The sequence below is a fragment of the Peromyscus leucopus genome, chromosome 20, assembly GCF_004664715.2.
Source record: "Peromyscus leucopus breed LL Stock chromosome 20, UCI_PerLeu_2.1, whole genome shotgun sequence".
Classification (NCBI taxonomy): domain Eukaryota; kingdom Metazoa; phylum Chordata; class Mammalia; order Rodentia; family Cricetidae; genus Peromyscus; species Peromyscus leucopus.
Genome location: NC_051080.1, coordinates 57587403 through 57609357, shown reverse-complemented (window position 1 = coordinate 57609357; position 21955 = coordinate 57587403). Strand labels below are relative to the sequence as shown.

Sequence of the window (21955 nt, the reverse complement as noted above, 5' to 3'; positions counted from 1 at the left end):
GCCCTGAATCTGGTCCTGGGTAGTAGCTGAGTTGGTCAGTCCGGGTCTCCCTCACCCACAGCACAAGGAGAGGGGCCAGCTCTCCTGAAGCCCACAAGTGTGTGTCAGCCCAGCACATCACTTAGATATCAACATGGCTTCAGGTGGCAACCCAGACCTCAGACAACTGCATGGCCTTGGAGCTTACATGGGCCTCGGACATCAGCACAGACCCCAGCTTCAGTAGGACCACAAACATAGACCTGGCCCTTGGTGGTACCACAGGCCCAGATGTCACTATGGCCCCAGGTGGCAGTGCAAGCCTCTCAGATCAGTATGGCCCACAGCAGCCGCCTGAGACCTGACATTACCATGACCTCAGATTGGCTGCACAGACTCCTCATATCAGACGGATCCTCACCTCCAGCGAGTCTCCAGTTCCGCCTCTCTCCACAGTGCATGAAACGCTCCCCTTCTCTTTCTTTCCCGTATCTCCACTGAATACTTCGTCTTTCCCGTATCCGCATCACCTATTTGTTCATCGCTGTGACCCACTCCCCTGGGCCACAGGGCCATGGCTGGTGCTTGGGCGTATTCAGGCTGTTCCGGGACCTATGTAATGCATTTTGACAAACATTTACCCCCGTGTCTCCTCTCCAATTACTGCACTATTCCATACCACATTCCCCTCCTGATTTCTTATGGTCTTGTTTTTTTTTTTTTTTTTTTTAAACTCACTGAATTAACTTCATGTAATTTTTTATCTCAATTTTATACACATCTACAATGACATATGATCATAACCACTGTTTCCCTCCCTTTTCTTCCCTCCTTCAATGTCCTTCCAACTTCATGTCTTTTTTGTTTCCTTCCTCTCTGTCTCTCCCTCCCTCCCTCTCTCTTCACAACTCATCAAGTCCAATTAGGGCTGTCCGTGTGTGCATGGGGATGCGTCATCCATTGGAGCTTGGGAAAGCTGTCTGTGGCCACTCCTTCAGGAAAAGAATGATTTTCACTGCTCCAGCAGCTCTCAAATATCTATAGCTCCTCTGTAAGGCAAGCAGTACTCAGATTACCTCCTCACTCATGCCAGAATTGTGCTTGTCATGATCTTCTGCAGCTCCTCAGCTATTAAGAGTTCATCACTGTAACAGGGAGGAGAGGACAGGAAGGGATAATGGGTTGATTAACCAAAACTTAAGATGTTTGGAATACAGTCTTTTGAGTAAAGAAACATGTTTTGTTTAATCTAGGTTGCATTTTGACAGTTTATGGCAATAGTAAATTTATCATTTTATTGAATTACTTTAAAATATATGTTACATCACTATGGTCACAAATCTACTGAAAAACAGTTACAATGCAAAGTCAGTCCAGAATAACATTTGTCAAACAAATTAGAAACTTACTGTCTTAAGACATACTCCTAGAACTAAATGTGTATCAATAGAATACTTAAAGAATCAAATTAGTCAAAAATTTCTCTGAGGGAATTAGAATAAGAATAGGAATTTAAATCAGAAAAAATAATTATGTAAAGTTTGACCATTAAAAGAGGTCTTCAATGTGGCTTTTAAAATGCATAATACTATTAGATGGTGCTTAGATTCTGTTGAACACCTTTCAAAGCATGAAGTAGTAGTTTTATTTAAGGATGTTAGCATTATGATATATTGGAAACTGCAAATTTTGCAGTTAAATTAATGGAAATTGCTTAAATGTTACTGTTAAAACAAGTAAAACTATATTAAATATATGTTAAATACCCCCTGTTTAGAAGGTGGAAATAAAGATCTCCTCTGCCTATTGATGGTGGGCAATACTTGTTATCTATTTGAAAAGAATAAAATTTAAGCAAAAGATGACTCTCCAATGGAGAAACTTGGTAAATGCTACCTCAATGGAGTAGTGAAGGTTAACATTATCAGAAATGACATATGGACAAAATGTATACCACAATTTAATAAAATCAAAGGATGTCACACTTTTATATTATTTCCCAAACCCTCATAAGCCCAAGTGAACTATGAATCATATATCAGACATAAAAGAGAATTTGAGGAACATCTAATCAGCATTCCTCAATACTGTCATGTTTAAGGAAAATAGAAGAGATTAAGAAAATACCAAACACCAGAGGAAGAGATGAAAGTTAGCAACATTTACCATGGAAACCTGGGTAGTATCCTAACAGTACAGGAGATACTAATGGAAAAATGATGAGATCCAAATAAACTCTAGAATTTAGCTTTGAATATATGTAAGAGATTTAAATAACATTAAAAATTCTTAGATGGATTTCAAGGTAGATAGATGTTTGAAGGCACCTGACCAGCTTAAAAATCTAAGAGGTGTGTGTGCAGATTAGAATTTTAGCTTACAGGATAGCTTTTGATAGATACACTTGGAAAGAAACTGAATGCTCACTAGTATTATAATACACCTGAAAATAGCATCAATGTCTATACATAATTAAATGGATAGACAAATTATACTATAATTGGTTAATGAGCATTATGTATTAGATAATAAGAATGGACCAGGACCATCAACAGAGTTAAGTAAAATGATGTTAAATAAAGCAAGTTGTCAAATTGCCTATGAAGGATGATGATATTTAAACTTAAAAGATACTCAAAAGAATCCATTGAATTCTCTGAGAATATATTCACATTTGGAAAAATCATATATGCATGAGAATATTATTCATTTGCTTCAATTAGTGGTTCATTTTCAGTTGGGAAAACAATTCAGTGGAAGCAAGTATATAGAAGCTTCCAATTTATCTGCAACAATTTACTTAAAATAATGAAATGTTGAAAATTTGTTATAAATTTATAATTACTCCCATCATTGGGATCACAATAATTTTCAATAATTGAAAGTGAAGTAACAGTGCTCACTTTAGCAGCACATATACTAAATTTGGAATGATACAGAGAAAATTATCACAGCCTCTTTGCAAAGATGATACATAAATTTGTGACACATTCCATATTTTTGTTCAGTGCCAAATGGTCAGCCCTCAAAACATAATACAAGTAATAGTATTTGGACTGAGCAGATTACATTTAAGAATATGTATGTATGTACATATATGCTTGCAATAATAATTAACAGAAAAAGAGGCCATGAAAGAGTGTGTGTATGTGGGTGTGAGGGGGGTAATATGGGTTTGGAGAGAGAGAAGGTAAGGGAGAAATGTTGTATCTATATTACAATTTCAAAAATAAAAAAGTAAAAAATAAATTAAACATTGATGAATATATTTTTAAATATATTAAAATATATTATAATACAATAAAAATAAAATAATAAGGGTGGAGGAATGGGGCAAGGGAGAATATGTTCAACATATGCTATATAACTGTAAGAAGACTGAATATGATATAACCAATGAAGTAAATAAGTTCAGGGAGTCTGTGAATGTAGAGATGTCTCAGACATTGACAGATGGGAAGCCCTTTGCATAGATAGTGCCTCAAAGTTCAAGAGCTTAACTGAAATGATCAAAAGACCTCATTCTTATCCAAACCTAGAGTTCAAGAATGAAAATTTGGGTTTTGGGATGAACCTTCTGAGAAAGGATTTCAGTCTAAGAGTAACCAGGGTGTTAGGGATTCATATATAAGAACATCAAACCAAAATGTACCTGTTAAAATTGAAGTCTGAGGTCAGGCATTATGTTTGGCCCCGGAAATTCTAGAGCAATGTTTCCTAGAGAACTTGAACAGGTCTCACTTTAGTTATCATTCTCCTATTGCCTTAGTTTCTTCTTTGTACAGTTGAGATAAAGATGGTCTCTACTTCACAGGCAGGCCTTAAATATTAGTTATCATTTCTAAGAGCTTAGAACAATGCCCCACTCCAGGACACCTCACAGTTAAGGGTGACAGAAATGCTGAAAGAAAAAATAAATAGCACCGAGGCTAACAGAAGTATTTTTCTGTGCCCATGCTGATGTATTTTCCTCCAATAAATTAATTGTCTCCTTGGCAAGAACAGCCTGGTCTTGCGCCAAAGCATTAGTTGACCTACACAGCCCTTTCTCTAAAAACTCCAGAACATATCTCATTTGAGTGTGTTGACAAGCACTGAAAGATGAAAGGATTCTCTTTTTCTCACTTTTTTCATAGCAACACTCATTGGCTGCTCTGCCCTGGCTGAGACAGAGCAAATGGACTGCACCAGGAAATGGGGAAGTTTCAGAATAAGCAGGTGTGAGTCATTTGTAATTTATCAAGTTTTGAGCATTTCAGTTTTCACACCAAAACAAAACCTTCGGTTGATGTAATTGAGAAAGTTCATTTTATGAACATGTATTTTCACCGTTATGCAATCTAAACAACTTACATTGAAAAAGTATTGTAAATACTATGCAACCTCTGTTCTCATCAAAATGTAAATGGTATTTCCTTCTAAAGTTCAAAATAGCTACTTAACTACTACCATTATTACCTAAAAATCTCATTATATTATTTTTCCATGTTTAATAGAAGCCCACAGTATTAACTCAAATGTCATGGTTTACTAAATAATCTCTTCTACCATAATCTCTTCTATCCATAATCTAAATATCTTCATATATTATCGTCCTTCAGCTTAAAGTGTATCATTCAGAGAAATATTTTAAACCTATCTATTTAGAAACCCATAGAACATTCCAGAAGCCCCAAGGGTGTTGAATGATGCTACAGGGCTTGAATTCATTAATGTCATTGCAGGAAACTAATAAAACAATACATCATTTAAAACACATTGTTTTTTCTGTCTGTTTTTAATCTAATATTCTGAGTGTGGCTGCATATGTCGTTGTCAACTATAACACTCATATCTAGCACAAATCCTGTAGCTGAGAGCTCTTGGGAACTAGAAGATTCATTTGAGCTGAGCTATACTAAGTAAGCCTAACCTGGATGTGAGTAAAATAGATGTGTTTCAGGAGCAGCAGAAAACAGCTGCTTATAAAATTTCAGGGAATCATTTGTTTTGCCTGAAATCGCAAATAGTTTCATTTTTTTTATATATCTCAATACTTAGAGGCTGAACCATAAGAACTTATTTCTCTCCCCTCACTGTCAGCAAGATGAGAGCAAATAGTGGGGGGAGAGAAATGAGTTCTTGGTGCTAAACCCTGTTTGATTGATCCGAAATGGTTGAATACCAACAGTATTTATTTAATAGGCTTCAGTATTGCTGATCATCCAATCTGTTCATTCACTGAGTTAAACAACAAGGACTCAACATCAAACTAACTTTTGTCATTAGACATTTATGTTTATGATGAAACTTATTCTGTGTGCTTCAGCATAGTGTCACACTAAACATCACCCAATGCTCATCTCTAGGGAAATAACACACAGAGCTGAACTGAGCAACTGGGTTATCCTATGCTCTCGACATTGGTCTAGGTCAGAATTGCCCATGCTTCAGAACATCAGTGGTAGGAGAATATCTTTGTAGAAACAAGTAGATGGATGCTAGTGGTTGAATTTCCTCCTCATAAGGAAATCTCAGGACGAGCTTCAGGTGGTGATGAGGAAAGGGTGAGATAGGTTAGCTGAATGCTTTACAGTAAAGAGCAGCTAAGAATAGATAGGTTTAAAGGAGAATAAAAATAAGGCTGTTTCATGAGTCTCTAGCATTAAGTATCAGTTGATGAAATAAGAAGGAAGGACATAGGATCCCTGATGACAACACAATGATGCTATGCAGACGTATGGGTGGAGTCATAGATGAGACTGGCCTGCTTTATGATTCTTCTCAGGCTAGCCCTGCTTATGCAGCTGACAGGCATGTACCTGAAATGTGTTTTTAATCTGTATTGTTGTTGCTGAGGCATGTCTCACAGGGAAGTGAGAGAAGAATAACAGCATCCGCATGGTTGGCTGTTTTCAGATGAAGGACTGAGCTTAACCTTGAAGGTTTCTTGGCAGTTGGCATCGCTACCTTTTCCGGGTCCCTCTGTGGTATACTTCCAATATGTAATGTGGATAAAGCTGAAGTGGTGGAGCCCCTGAACATATCCTCAACTTGGGATTTGTGATGAAAATGGGAAACAATGAAAGTATGATATAAAGCAACAAGAATTAAATATTGATATTGGGTGGAGGCATTGGGACAAAAAAAAAGTATTAATTGACAAATACCTTTCCAAAGTTACCCTTCAGAATTTGACAGTTTTTCACTTGATGCTCAGTGTACAGTCAGTGAAGAGTGAATGGCTAATTGTTGAATATTGGGATCAAGCTGGATTGTGTTGATGTCTCAGCTCTACCAGCTGACATCTTGGACAAGTTATTTAAGTCCTGAAGTCCACTTTCATTAGTCTTTATGTTTATTTATTTTTTTAATCGTATGTATTTGTGTGAGTGTGGATATGTGTATAAGAGGGTCGGTATCTGCAGAAGTCAGAGGAGATCATCGGACTGTCTACAGCTGGAGTTACAAGTGGTCAAGGGCTGCTAATGTCAGCGTTGTTAAGCAAATTCCAGTCCTTGGCAAGAGCAGTGTGCTCTGTTAGCAGCTGAGCCTTCTCTCCAGCCCTTCTAAACTTACCTTCTTTCTCTAAAGAGTAAGATTTAAAGATGAAGTAAATAATTGGGATTTTGATGAGAACTAGATGGAATGATGAATATAAAGTACTTGATGATAAGAAAAGGCTCAATACATTGTGGCTATTATTTTACAAAAAATAAAGGTTAAAAAATACAAAGTGAAGACATGATATAGTTACCTGCTTTCAATCTTCTACCTATAATATTCAATGTAAAATGTTATTTCAGTGACTTGGAAGATCAAGACCCCATTATCATAAGTCAGAATTCCATTTCTCCTGAACTTAAGGAACTCTTCCCATGCCAACCAACATTTTGTTAAAACATAAACATTTTATGTTTTTAATGTTTTATCTTTATCAGAGAAAATACAGTGTTACTAGTTGTCTTCAATGTGATAGACATAAGCATTGTTATCATTTGGGTTCTCCAGGTTAAGCAGCCTTTTAAAAGTTTTCTTCACTGATGCTATATCTTTTGTTTTCTCATTGTTATTGCAAAGCCCATGCTTATGAATCAAATCATGGTGAGGGCTTCTCGGCAGCTGTGACCTAGACAGTGTTCTCATCACTTGCTCCAGTTGGGAGCCTGTGTACCAGCGGCATCTGTAACAGTCTTGGAACTACAGTACAATAGAAAAAGGAGATGTGTGTATTTATCACATTTCTCTTCTCTGCTCACAGGAAGCAGACTTCAAAAATCCATTGACTAATGAATCAAGTTCTAGCCAACAATTAGTTTTGCACTGGAATGAGGAATATTTGGGCATTAAAATATCAATTAAGTAGAAAGTATTGTATGGGAAAAAACTGAAATTATTAAAAAGGAAATATTTTTGCTTTATCCAAATGAATCATGATACCTCAGTAAGAAACTGAACTAGGTAAAACCTCTGGCCCACCGTGTCCTGACTCAGCAACATGGAGCAATTTACTGATGGCTGCTATTGGCTTCACGTCTTCCTTCATTGCCACAGAGCTCCTATCAGTGGAAGCTATGCATAAATCTACAGATTTATTCTGTGTTAGTAACTAAGACTGGCCAACTGCTTTTGAATAAAAAAACAGCATTAATAAAAGACCGTTTCCTGACCTCCCAGAATTAGGGTGTTAGTACATCGAGAAACTAGTTTCTAAGAAGTGACATGGATGGGAACTTTCCTCCAGCAGACTGATGAGAATCATGATCTGCCCATAGTATCTGATTTTACAAGCACAGGAGAGGAAGGACCTGAAAGTCAGCTCTGATAAAGCAGTGCCGAGTCTAGAAGGAAATAAAGGACATGGTGTTGGGCAAAAAAAAAAAAAAAGTAACACAGCATCAGACATTTCAGAATACTTAAATCTAAATGAAAATTTAGATTTATTTATAACCTGATTCTAAGAAATAGTGAGCACTCATGCATTTTACCTATATTAACCAGTTGATAAGGTGCACACTCAGCGTTTTTACTTTAAAGCAAATACACCGAGTCCAAAGAAGAAACACACACACACACACACACAGAGATAGAAAGGCAGGCACACAGGCAACCAGTGAGGGAGGGGGGAGGGAGGGAGGAAGTACAGAAGGGAGGGAGGAGAGAAAGAATGGGGAAGGGGCATCTGCAAACCAAGCGAATGAATTTCGAGTTAATGCTGCTGCCTTCCAATAACCGGATAATAAGGCAAGCTATACTAGGAGGTTGGTTGGGGCATCAAGATATGAGTAAATCTACTACTCCAGTAGAAACTGGGCAGTAAATGTTAATGAATCACCTTACAGATTGCAGGCCTTTCATACCTAATGGCATTTTCATGGCATACTTCAGTGGCGGTCCCAGGACTTTTGTGTGTGTTGTTGTTTTGGTTTGGGTTTTGAGAGCCTCATTCTCCTGCTCAACTTTCCAAGTGCTAGGATTACAGGCCTGTTAGCACGACCATGCCTCACAGGGAATTCCCATTCCTGTAGATCTTGATGAGTTAGCACGGTTACCAAATGTAAGGAAGACACGTCCTAGAGAGAAGAACTACTCACTCGAATGGCGTGATAGTGTGGGAGCTCAGAGACAAAGGGCTGCTTCCATCTCAAGATCAAGGACGAACTCAGAATGTGATTTAGGCTAAGCCTGATCAGATTGAAGTGGCATTGTTACTCTCTAGCCGGGTCTCTGTGTTCGATTATATGTTTGTGTACATGTATGCGTGCTTGTGTGTGTTCAGGCACACGTGTGTATGTGTGGGTGCATATACACCTGTGTGTATGTGTAACTGAAGGCCAGAGGTCAGCACCAAATGCCATTCCACGGGAACTGTTCTCCTTCTTCTATCAGATGGGCCTCTCTCTGGGACCTGGCACATGTTGATTAGTCTAGGCTCCCTTGCCAGAGCTCCATCTCTCCCTCCCCAGTTCCGGGGTTACAAATACACAGCTTACACCTGATCCACACAGGTGCTGGGGACCAAACTAGGGTCCTCCTGCTGTCACGGGAAACAATGTGGCACCTGAGCCATCTCCCCAGGCCCTCATATCTCAATTCTTAAGCCCAACTTTCCTATGGGAGAAATTGTTTTCAGAGCCAGGCCAAGTGAGAGGGTCCATGTAGGTCCGTGGACAGTGATCAAAGAGTTCACTAGGCAGGAGGATCTTGGTCACACTTGGCAGGGCCAGCCTCGGCATTTCAGGATAGACAAGTTATCACTGAGAAGCTAGAATCTAAGCTTGGGGTAGAAGAAAACTAGATCCTGGACTCCTTGAAGATTCATTATCTCATTTTCCGCATCAAGTTATTAAAGTGTCACGGGGACGGCCCGGACCTGCTCAGTGAATAGCTGATAAAATGACTCAGGGTACACTCTCTGACATTGACAGCTGGTTCAAACACACGCCCACATGTGGGAGTTTGGATGTTTGAGGCCTTGATCTGGAGGCAGCTGTCCTGATCAGGCTGTGGGTAATTTCCCAGGACTTGTTGACTTCCTTGATGTGTTCCTTATATCTCTGTTTCAACCATTCAATCTTGTGCCTTTTTAGAGCTGGCTTCCCCACAGCCCTTGATGGCCTTTTGTTCTTAGACAATGAGGAACATCTTTGGAACTTTTAAGGGTCCATTCTGCAAATCACAACATGGCTTGTATCTTCCCCGGGCTACTCAGAATTGGAAACATAACTTCCTAACGGTTAGCTTCCTTTGTGCATTTTAGTTTGGAGAGTAGAACCCTCAGTGAGAGCATATCAGAACAAATGGCTGAAAAAAATTGATGTTTTAATAAAGGATGGTACTTGTCTGAACATTGCAAATTCTGTGGTGAGGAAATAAAGTGTTCTTGTCCTTAAACAGCACGTGGCAAAAAGATCTTAAAAGCAGTTTATGATAAACCCAGCTCGCTGCCATACATGTTATTGAAGCAGAATAGATCGTACTCCATTCAGCAGTGCTGTGAGAGATGGTAGTTTTCAACATTAAAAGGATAATAAAAATTCTATTATTATTGCAACTGCTACTGATTATTGGGGCAAAGTTGCTGTGGCTATAAGATCTACCAGAAAAGTGTGCATTATCTACCTTTAAGACTGAGCATGGCCTGTCTGACAGGGAAGGTCAGATGTCAAATTTTCTGTGAATAATCAAAGGCACTTGGGCAACTTTTATTTCATATTATCCTGATTAGATGCACTGTTCTCAGATGTCAGATTGCAGAGATCCCTCTGGCCTCATTAGTATTATGTAATGGCTAAAGTGCTGGCATCAGGCAGACCTGCACTGAAGTCTTTCTGTGTTCTCTAAATGTACCTCTGCTAAAAAGCATGTAGGGGAATGTGTGTGTGTGTGTGTGCATGAGTGCGTGTGTGCGTGTGCGTGTGCGTGTGCGTGTGTGTGTGTGTGTGTGTGTGTGTGTGTGTGTGTGTACTTGCACGTACTCGTGTGTTTACGCACATGCCATGGTTGGTCACTTCAATACACTGGAAATTGATTTTAGCAAAAAGGCATGTGAGCATAAGAAATGATATATGGCTCTGTCTCACTTAAACAACTGACCCAGTGCGCATGTTTGACAGGTAGCTCTGTTTGTGTTTATGTTCTTATTTGTGTAAAGCTAGTGAGTGACGAGTCATAGTCAAGCACATGAAATTTGGCATCAACTCTTTTTCTTGCTCCACCCTGTATCATGTGTTCCTCAGCAAGTTTCACAATCACGGCAGGCCCAAATCACCACACATGCCACATGGGAATAATACTACCTGACAGACAATTCGTGAGAGGATTAGCTGGGAATGTTCTTTGAAAATCACCCAAGCACTCATTAAACGATACCCACTCTATTGTCACCATCTCAGTTCAGAAAGATCATGTTTCTGAAGGATCGCAGATCAGTTCTGTTGACGCATCCCTGCAAAGGCACTTTTGTGGCGATATGTTTTAGGCTAGAGATCAGCAAGCCTACTCTTAGTACACATAGATGCAGGGGGATGTGTTCTACACTTTGAAAGGTGCATTAAACATGATCTCCAAACAAGAAAAGTTTATCGCAGCATACGATAAATGTGATGAACCAAACTGTATAGTCCTGTGGTATAACTTTTGAGCCTGGCTTAGAACCCTCTTGCTGAATGACTTGGGGTCAATGACTTAATCAATTTGACACACTTCAAATTCCTCACAGGCAAAAGTGGGATAACACTAGTAAAGCCATATATTCACTGAAATGATGATACGATCCTACCTTTAAAAAGTGCTTAGCATGGTGCCTTACGAATGGGTAAGCAAGCTGTTACAGTTATTGACTGACATGACTCCATTCTTAGGAGCTGCTATCCTGAAGAAGCCTGAGAAATGTAATTGTTGGAGTTCAAAAAAAGATAATTAAAAATACAACTTGGTTTTCCCCCAAACTGCTCTGTGATAAAGATAAAGCACGCAGCGTGCTTTTATAGAATGCCACATTTTAAACTTGTATTTTGGTGCCCATTCTTCTCCTGCATGCCACTTTACTTTTGATTCTCAGCGACTTAAAACTGAAACTGTCACCATAATAAGTTTATCCTGTAATCAGAGTGCCCGGCCTCCTCAAAAATCCTTTGTGCTTGAGAGTTTGAATCACAAAAGGCTAGAGCCCTCCTTGCAGTAAAAACAAAACAAAAAACAAACAAACAAATCAAGGAAGCATGCTGGAAAGGATATTTTGAAGATGACAATATCTAGATTTACATTATCAAAAAAAAAAAAAAAGCGAAGATGCTTGTTTAAAAAAAAAAAAAAAACACCAAAGCCCCAGGCCAATTTAACTTGGTGAGATGCAGCCAACCAAGCTGGCCAGTGGTATCACTGTGGATGAGTTAAAGACAGAATCACCCCTGAGCAATGGTAGCTCTCAGAGGGGGCCTGCCCTTCACAATTTAAACTCTTTGAAGCTGCATTTCCTTTAAGCAATGAGAAGCCTTTGTGGTGATGGGAAACATACATTTATAATTATGGAAGAACATAGTGTACACTAGACATGGAAGAAAAAATGCTAGGCTCCAAAGGCAAGTCTTGATGCATACAGCCTTGCTTGTGTGGCGTCTTCCCCGAAACACGGGGTATTTCAGTTTTAGCTAATTGAAACAGCCAGGAGGCAATGCTCCTTCTTGGTCTTTTCTCTTCTCAGCTTCCATCTGGCCTTACACCAAGCAGGCCAGCAGGGTAGGATGGAGTACTTCCTGTAAATCCAATCACTGAAACAGGATAGAAGTCAGGACACACAAGTCATGAAACCATTTCAAAATGACATTGAATATATTCACTTATAAGCAGCTTAGAAACTGAACAAAGCAAAATTAAATTTGTGCCTCTGACATTTTTAGCTTTCTTCAACAAAACAGAACTAACTAGTATATTGTAACTGACTTTTTATTGTGAGGAGTAAACTAAGACTGATACTCTTAAGTCATACATTTCAAAAGCCTGAGATATAGACTAAGAGATGCCAGTTATTTCTGTTTTTTGAGACAGATCTCACTATGTAATCCCGGCTGGCCTGGTGTTTACTACATAGAACAGCATGACTGTGAAATCATAAACACTCTGTTACTTCTGCCTCTGCCTCCACAGTGAATGGTATTAAATTGCCACCATACCTGGTCAGGTGGAAGGAAAAAAAGGACAAGACTAAAATAAATATAATAAAAAAACTTATACAGAAGAATTTCTAGTAAAGCTTTAGAAATAATTGTCACATGTAATATATATTTTAAAACTCAGTGAGAAACAAAACATGATAAAGGAAAGTATTCATAATGGACCTTAAACATAAAATAGGTGGAAAAATAAACCCACACATTCATACACCTCCTGTAGTTGGAAGGCCAAAATAGCAATTTTAGAAAGTATCCAAAGAACCTCAATAGTTTTCTACCAGATATCACATTATAGACAAATCACTCAAGATAGAATGTAGAATAATATTTCTGAAAGCTTAGTTTCTAGGCTATGTTGACCCCAGTCTTTTGAATGATAAGAATTCATTGTATCTCTTGATGTTTGGCACAATGCAACAGAAGAGGAAAATGATGTGTTTTTTTTTTTTTTTTTTTTTTTTCAAAGACATGAGGTTTGTGTTATCATTCAGGATTATCACTCATTCGCTGCAGGACATCAGAAACCACTTAACTTTGCTGATGCAACCCATCCCAAAGTATGTGAGCGATTGAAATACAAGGACCCATGTTAGAAATCTAGTTTGAGTATTGGAATAAAATTAATGCTTAATAAACAGTTGTCTTCCTTTTTTTGTACCCTGAGCCAGGTTTTGTTTTGAAATTTGAATACATTCTGATGAGAGCGATTTCTTTCACCTTTAAAGTCAGTCACAAATTAAATAGCAATTTCTCATTGAGCCATCTGCTTTAATTAAAAAAATCTTTCAGGTGTGTGTGTAAATCTGTGCATGTGTGTACATGTGTGTGCATATGTACGGCCACCTGCTTTGGCAGTTGTTCTTCCTGGCCATTACTAAGCTGTGTGTGTGTGTGGGGGGGGGGCAAAGCCGAGTCTCTTTTATGCATAGGTTGTAGTATAAAGTCCAGCTGGTGACTTATTATTTAATCATGACTGAATATCCTACAAAGGTCATGGGGGCACAGATGAAAGACAAATAGGTGATTCACTGAATTGATAATGTTACCTTTACAAGATGTAATTTCATCATTATGAAGTAGGTGGAAACTTTAACTAGAGATTTCAGCTGTCTTCTCTTCTCAATACCACTGCTGACATATGACTGTCTCTGGGGTATGCCAATTTCTTACCCTCAAAATCCACGGGATGGTGGAGGTTTTCCTCACAGCATTATTTTCTTGTTGGAAATCTGATTATATTGTTAGAGACATAGAGAATCTTGATAATAACTCAAAATAACGTCTATTGTTTCACTTGGCTCTTTGCACTAATTCTAATATGCTATTCTATAAATATGGTAACCATGCCACCTTGTGAAAAAAATTAAAAAGAATAAAAAAAATGAAAAAGTTTATGTTTATGGCCAAAAATTTGTAAGGAAAAATAAAAAGGAAGAAAAGAAAGGAAAAATAAGAAAGTATACAAAAAACATAAGTAGCTGTGTGAAGCTTTTGAAGATTTGACAGTGGCAATTGACATTGAAACTAGTAGCATATGTGAGTCATGTCATTTTGCAGGTTATTATAAATTTTCAAAGGAACTTTACAAAGTATAAGTGGCCTACACTGGAAATAAAAATCATGTTCTTAGCCTATACCCATCCACTTCTTGATGACAATCTTTGAGGAAAAAACAATCACAGAATAGTTGTAGGGACAATGAGTGAAAACTCCTGAAATACATATAAATTGGGATGAAGAACCAAGGACACAGTCTTGATCAGAAGACTTTGGGGGGCTGTAATGGAACACAGGTAACACCAAGAAGCCATATGGCAAAACATGGATTAATAGAAATGAGCTGAATTAAGTTGTAAGAGCCAGTTAATGATGAGCCTGAGACATAGGCCAAACAGACATAGGCCAAACAGTCTGTAATCAATACAAGTCTCCGTGTGTTTACTTGGGACTAAGAGGCTGCAGGGCATAGGAAAACTTCTGGCTACAGTGGGGCTAAGACCATAATTCATATTTTTCACCGTGGTACTTGGTACAGTGCCTTATCTATGTCTGTTAGGGGACTTTATCTATGTCATTATTTATGTCAGTGGGTATTTATTGGCTGAAGAACATCAATATATAGGAGATGATGACACAAGCTAAGGATCTGATATTCTCACGCCAATTGCACTATGCATATGCCCAAGTACACAATTTGTGAGACTTTACTTTATACCACTACTCTATCTCTCACAGTCAGAGGAGGTGACACATCATCTTATGATTAATCATTTTTAAGCAACGCCCTTTCTCTATGGGCCATCACTCTGTAGGCACCACTGCATTATAGGTCACATTAGTTGAGTTCAGCTATTGCTTTCTTGTATAGGCACAAACTTTAGTCTACTGCTACTCCACCCTTCAGCCAGAGGGGAAACACCAGGCTTAAGCTGTATCTGAAGACGGCATCACTCAAAGATTGGAAGTGACTCAGAACTTGTAGTTGCACACAATAATCTCAAGAGGTTCATCAATAATAGCAGCTTCCATTATTTTTCCATTTATGAAGCATTGGTTACATGATGCTCAGAGTTATGGGAGTTGTACTTAAATGTCACTTCTTAATTCTCAAAATAACTATACTCCTTGGGCAACATTTTTTCTTTGTTTCTTAATATGAAAATCCAATACAGAGTTCAAAGATCTTGCCCTAAGTTGGTCAATTGTTAAAAGGCCGAACCAAAATTTGAACCAAAGTCTTTCTCACCATAAATCAAACCAGTGTTTCAGATAATTTGTGTTTTCTTTGTGAATTAATGACTAGAACATCTCTAGTGGTGATTAAAATCTTGATCATCTCAGCAAACCATGGAAAATTATGGCAACACCAAGTCCCTCTCAACTGGAGCTCACATAGACAGATAACTTCAGCTGGGGCAGCTACTGTCAACAGAACTACATGGGGTACAGGCAAAGAAAGGGTTCCTTTTAAAATTAAACATTTATTTAGTTTTATGTGTGTAGGTATCTTGCCTGGATTTATGTATGTGTACCACATGTATGCCCAGTACCCACAGAATTCAGAGGAGTGTACCAAATACCCTGGAACTGGCATTAGCGATGGTTGTAAGCCACCATGTGGGTGTTGGAAACCAAACATGGGTCTTCCGCAGAGTAACAAGTGCTCTTAACCTGTGAGTCCTGTCTCCAGCCCCAGGAAAGGGTTTCTTCTTCTTCTTCTTCTTCTTCTTCTTCTTCTTCTTCTTCTTCTTCTTCTTCTTCTTCTTCTTCTTCTTCTTCTTCTTCTTCTTCCTCTTCCTCTTTCTCCTCCTCTTCCTCTTCTTTTTTCTTTTTTAATGATGCTTTTAAAAAAAGGTTTATTTAGTTATTTTACATGCCACTGCAGTTTTCCTTCCTGCTCTCCTCCCATACCCCACCTCCCCAATCAGCTTCTCCTCTGCTTCTGTTCAGAAAATGGTAGGCCTCCCATGGCAATAATCAAAGCATGGCATATCAAGTTGCCTAAGTCTGGGCAAGGCAACTCAGCATGAGAAAGAAGTTCCCAAGAGCAATCCAAAGGGTTAGGGACAGACCCTGTTCCTATAGTTAGGAATCCCACATGTTGACTAAGGCACATAACCGTCACATATATGTGGAGGGCCTGGGTCCCATACAGGCTCCCTGGTTGTTAGTTCAGACTCTGTGAGTTCCTATGAGCCAGGTTAGTTGTTTCTGTGGGTTTTCTTGTGATGTCCTTGACCCCTCTAGCTCCTGAAATCTTTTCAACCTCTCTTCAGCAGGATTCCCTGAACTCGGCCTAATATTTAACTCTGGGTCTTTGCATCTGTTTCCATCAGCTACTGGATGAAGGCTCTCTGATAACAATTGGGGTAGTCACTAATCTGGTCATAGGAGAGAGCAAGTTCAGGCTAACAATAGTATGCACTATTGTTAGGAGTCTTAGCTGGGGTCATCTTTGTAGATTTTTGGGAGTTTCCCTTGTATCAGGTTCTACCTGACTATGAAATGCCTCCCTATCATTTCCAGTCTTCTCTTTCAGTACTCCCCCTCCATCCACCCCCAATGTTCCCATCCCCACCTGCCCCCACTCTACCCAGGAGATCTATTCTATTTTCCTTTTCCAAGGACATTCATGTGTCCCATCTTGGAACCTCCCTGTTACCTAGCCTTTCTTGATCTGTGCATTGTAACATGGTTATTCTTCACTTTACAACTGATATCCACTTATGAATGAGTACATACCATGTTTGTCTTTCTGGGTCTTGGTTGCCTTACTCAGGATGATTTTTTTTTTTTTTTAGTTTCATCCATTTGCCTTCAAATTTCCTGGTGTCCTTGTTTTTAACAGCTGAATAATACTCCATTGTGTAAATGTACCACATTTTATTTATCCATTTTTGGGAGAGGGGCATCTATGTTGTTTCCTGGTTCTGGCTATTACAAATAAAGCTGCTATGAACATAGTTGAGCTAGTGTTCTTGTGATATGATTGAACATCCTTTGGGTATATGTTCAAGAGTGATATAGCTGGGTCTTAAAGTAGGTTGATTCCTAGTTTTCTGAGAAACTGCCATACTATTTATAGTACATAAGTAGCTGTACAAATTTTCATTCCCTTCAGAAATGGAGGAGTGTTCCCCTTGCTCCACATCCTCTCCAGCATAAGCTGTCATTTGTGTTTTTAATTTTAGCCATTCTGACAGGTATAAGATGGAATCTCAGAGTTGTTTTGATTTATTTGCATTTCCCTGATGGCTGAGGATATTGAACATTTCTTTTAGTGTTTCTCAGGCACTTGAAATTCTTCTGTTGTGAATTCTCTGGGTAGGTCTGTACCCCTTTTTTATTTGGATTATTTGTGATTTTTATGTCTAGTTTCTTGAGTTCTTTATATATTTTGGAAATCAGTCCTCTGTCAGATGTGGGGATGGTAAAGGTCTTTCCCCATTCTGTTCTCTGCCATTTTGTCCTATTCATGGTATGCTTTGCCTTACAGAAGCTTTTCAGTTTTATGAGGCTCCATTTAATGATGGTCCATCTTAGTGTCTGTGCTACTAGTGTTCTATTCAGGAAGTTGTCTCCTGTGCCAATGTGTTCAAGGCTATGCTCCACTTTCTTTTCTATCAGGTGTGGTGTAACTGGATTTATGTTGAGTTCTTTGATCCATTTGGACTTGAGTTTTGTGCAGGGTGATAGATATGAATCTATTTGCATTCTTCTACATACTGACATCCAGTTACACCACCACCATTCATTGAAGATGTTTTCTTTTTTTCCATTGTATAATTTTGGCTTCTTTTCCAAAACTCAGGTGTCCATCAGTGTATGGATTAATGTCTGGGTCTTTGATTTGATTCCGTTGATCCAACTGTCTATTTTTATGCTGATGTTTTTATTACTATATCTCTGTAGTAGAGGTTAAGATCAGGGATGGTGATACTTCTGGCTGTTCTTTCCTTGCACAGGAATGACTATTTAAGCTATCATGGATTTTTTGTTTTTCCATTTGAAGTTGTATATAGTTCTTTCAAGATCTGTAAAGAACTGTGTTGGAATTTTGATGGGGATTGCATTGAATCTCTAGATTGCTTTTAGTAAGATAGAAATTGGAGAAGATATCAGAAAATGGAGAGATCTCCCATTCTCATGGATCGGTAGGATTAACATGGGAAAGGGTTCTTTAGGGAAGGAGAAATGACTAGGGTACGTAGTTATCTTTCTTTACATTCTCTTCAGTAAGTGTGCTTCAGCAATTAAAATAATATGTAAGTATGCCTGAATTAAATGAAGGGAATAACAAAATAAATTAAAAGCATTCCTTTCTAAAGCCAAATCTGAAAGATTAGAAGTCTTTGTGATGTTCATACACTGTCTCCTCCTTTTGGGGGATTCAGTAAATAGCTGGAGTATGAGTCATGACACAAACAGTGGATGCTATAATACTCTCCTAACTTGCCTAGCAGAGTGCTTTACATCCAGGCCTTGATGACACATATATTAGAAAAGAAGAGGGAGGGAAAAAAAGAAAGGAAGTGAATAGAAGAGAAAGAACTCTGAGAGTCTTGCTTCTAAGAAAGAAGAAAACACCGACAAGTCAGATAGAAATATCTATTATCTTATAAAAACCAATGAAATATGGTAAGAGGTAAAATAACAATAAAGACACATGCAGATGGGAGAGTTTAATCTACCCCACCCCTTGTTATTATATATTGTGCAACCATTGTTGTATTTTTTAAAGATTAAATTTCTTGTCATTTGAGAGTGTTTTGGGCTCTTCCAGTTAGTCAAGATAAAGTGTTAAATTGGATTAACTACATCTATCCTTGGCATTATTTCTTTGTTCATCAGCTAGTAAGGCATCCTAGGAGCTCAGCTAAGATCCCAGGCTTTTAAAAGGAGTGTTATTTATTCTCTATATTTAATTCTGTTTTTCTTAAGGAGACACAGTAGGAAAAATGTCACTTTGTGGAAATGATGCTTTCTAGAGGTCCAAAGTTATCTGAACCTATATGAACCTAAAAAAACCTTGGGTTGGGCCTATGGTTTGAGGTTTGAATTAGAGCTTAGGGTATTCTTATTTTATCTGCACTTGTTTTCCATCAGTAATTATACTGTTCCTATATCTCTGTCTTACAAAAGAGGACATTATCATGGGTTTGGATAGAGTAAGAATAAACTAACTAAGTTTTCTGACCATCTGTCAAAATGAACCTGGATAAACATATCTGCAGTTTCAAAACCCTTTAACTACGTGTTTATTTGGTTCTCCCTGTTTAGCTTCCATTTCTTAGTTTTAGCAGCCTATACTTATATACCAGAAACCAGGAAAATAAAATACCAAAATAAAACATATCATATGACACAAATAGCTAGCCATTGGGTAGAGACACTAATAAATTTGATTCAAGGAAGAAAATATTCTAGATTCTTCCTCACTGAATGAACTCAGCATGTCTGTTATCTACATTAGATAGACCTGCCTATAGTTCCCATTGAATCTATGCATTTATGATACTATGTTTTGCACACCATATTCTTACTTCTAACTCCCTCCAAAGCCCTCAGTCAAGGCTTTATCTTATCCTAAGAGAACCAATCTATAACCTAGCTGAATTCCTATGATGTATCTTGTGATGCAAAGTTGAGTAGTACATAGATTCCTACTTTGAGAATTTCATTTCATTTAGTACCTAAGAAAGTAGTTTCAAAGCATACCTCTTGGTATTTTTGTGACTCAAAGCAAGACCATTATTTTTCCCCAAAATACTAATAAATAGAAGGTCTAGTGAAGAATACACCTTTTCTCACTAATTTTACCACACCTCTGGAATTTTATCCTCTGGAATTTAGAGTTTAGATCATGAAGTTGATGATTTAGTTGAATACAAAGATGGAATATAGGGCCTCAGCTTTGCACAAAAAGCTGCATATCTTAGATTCAAATCATATCTATATCATTTTTAAAACCCATGGCTCTGTTCACTATGCTGTACTGTAAGCTGGAATTACGAGGAGGTATAAACACTAAAGAAGCAGAACTAAGAAGAGATATAGGAGAGGAAAAGACTGACAGCTGGTGTCAAGAGGCAGATGAAGCTACGGGGTGGAAAACTATGGCTTTAATTTTGTGTTGTGTTACTAGTTTCAAAGCTTAGATTGTAGGCCTTGTGATTTTAAAACTAAAATACACTGATTACACTTTTGTAGAAGCCTCTTTTATGACTTCAATTTGGGGATACTGATTAGATTACCTCTAAATGTCTAAGTATTTTCATAGAAAACTGTTTGCCTTTTGAGTTACATTCAGTGAGTATTTGGGCAATTCTACAAAGTTTCCTTACCTCCTTGTTCATGAATATTTGCTCATCCACAAGCAATTTCATTATAGCATATAGCACAATTTTTAAACTCTAGGTCGTAGATTCATAAGAATCAAAACTTATGAAAACTTCGGTCATAGTAAAAGGTTTTTGAACACACAATGGGAAAAAAATTAATTCAAAATCAAATGCAAAAGGAACCTGAGGTTCTTTTTGTAGCAATTGTCACCTGTGTTGCATGACATAGATTCACTGTTGCCATTGTTCTGAACATACATCATGCACTTTTCTCTGAATATGCTATGAAGCTATGCAACGCCAGGAAACTGTCTGAGATACCTCAGCTGAGATTTGAGACTACTGTGTGTTACAATGGCTAGTGTTTTCACTCCACATAGAGAATTTTATGCTTCTATAGAAACATAGAGTCATTTAATCGCAGACAATAAAAACTTTTTAATATTTTCTACCATTATTACTTTACATGTAAATATCAACTTTGTATATATCTTTGGATTGTATTCTGTTGGAATGTTGGGTTCCTAACAATTGCTGTTAACAGCTGAGCCATCTCTCCAGCCCATCCAAATACAATACAAGAAGTTCCTTAAGCACATAGGTGTATTTTAATATACTCCAAATAATATGAAATTAATAATCTAACTGATATAATTTACTACTATCATTATATAGACAGGACAGAAAAGCAATGTTCAGAGACTGGTATTGGAGATATAACAGTTATTAATGGAACTACATAATGAAAAATAAGGACAATGTAGTGAAATTTTTATGAAGGTTATTTTTGGTATAAGAATCTTTTGTTTTGAAAAATGTTGTCATAATAGTTAAAATTGATTCCACAATGCTGAAATTTGCTGAAAGAAGGTTGCTAAACCAATATTGACCACAATTTTATATATTTGATTATTAAGATACATGGATAAGATCATAGAAAGGCTAGTGGGGGAATTTGGTAACTGAATAGGGAGTATGAAATTAACAACAGAGATAATGGCATCCTTTAGGATTATTCTTTGAGAAGAAACAAGCCACCAAAAAGGTGGACACTTTAAGAAATTTGAAATTCACAGGGCTGTGGTGGCACACATATTTAACCCAAGAATTTAGCTGACAAATCTCTGTGAGTTTGAGGTCATCCTGGTCTACACTGTGAGTTCCAGGACTGCCAGGGCTTCACAGAGGAACCTATCTCAAAATTTAAAAAAGAAAGAAAGAAGGAAATAAAGAAAAGGAGAGAAAGAGAAAGAAAGAGAGAGAGAAATTTTAAATTCACGTTTTTCATTTTATACACCAAAATAATTTGGGGCTGTGTTTCTAGGAGTTTTGACTATTTGTGAGGTTTTCTTTTCTTGGTTGTATTTACACTAGTCTGTTTTTCCTGGGAGTGAATAACTGAGTGACTGATACGAGGCAGCACCCACAAAGTAAACTTTCTAGAGCAATTTTCATTAAAAAGTCAGAGCTAATCTTGCTACA

General features: G+C 37.8%; 1 non-coding gene across 1 annotated transcript; it reads left to right on the top strand.

The window, feature by feature from the left end:
- The first annotated feature begins 2874 nt into the window (after positions 1-2874).
- LOC114692294 lies at positions 2875-2981 on the top strand. Its single transcript, XR_003734394.1, has one exon. It is a non-coding gene; the product is annotated as a U6 spliceosomal RNA (small nuclear RNA).
- Positions 2982-21955: the final 18974 nt, after the last annotated feature.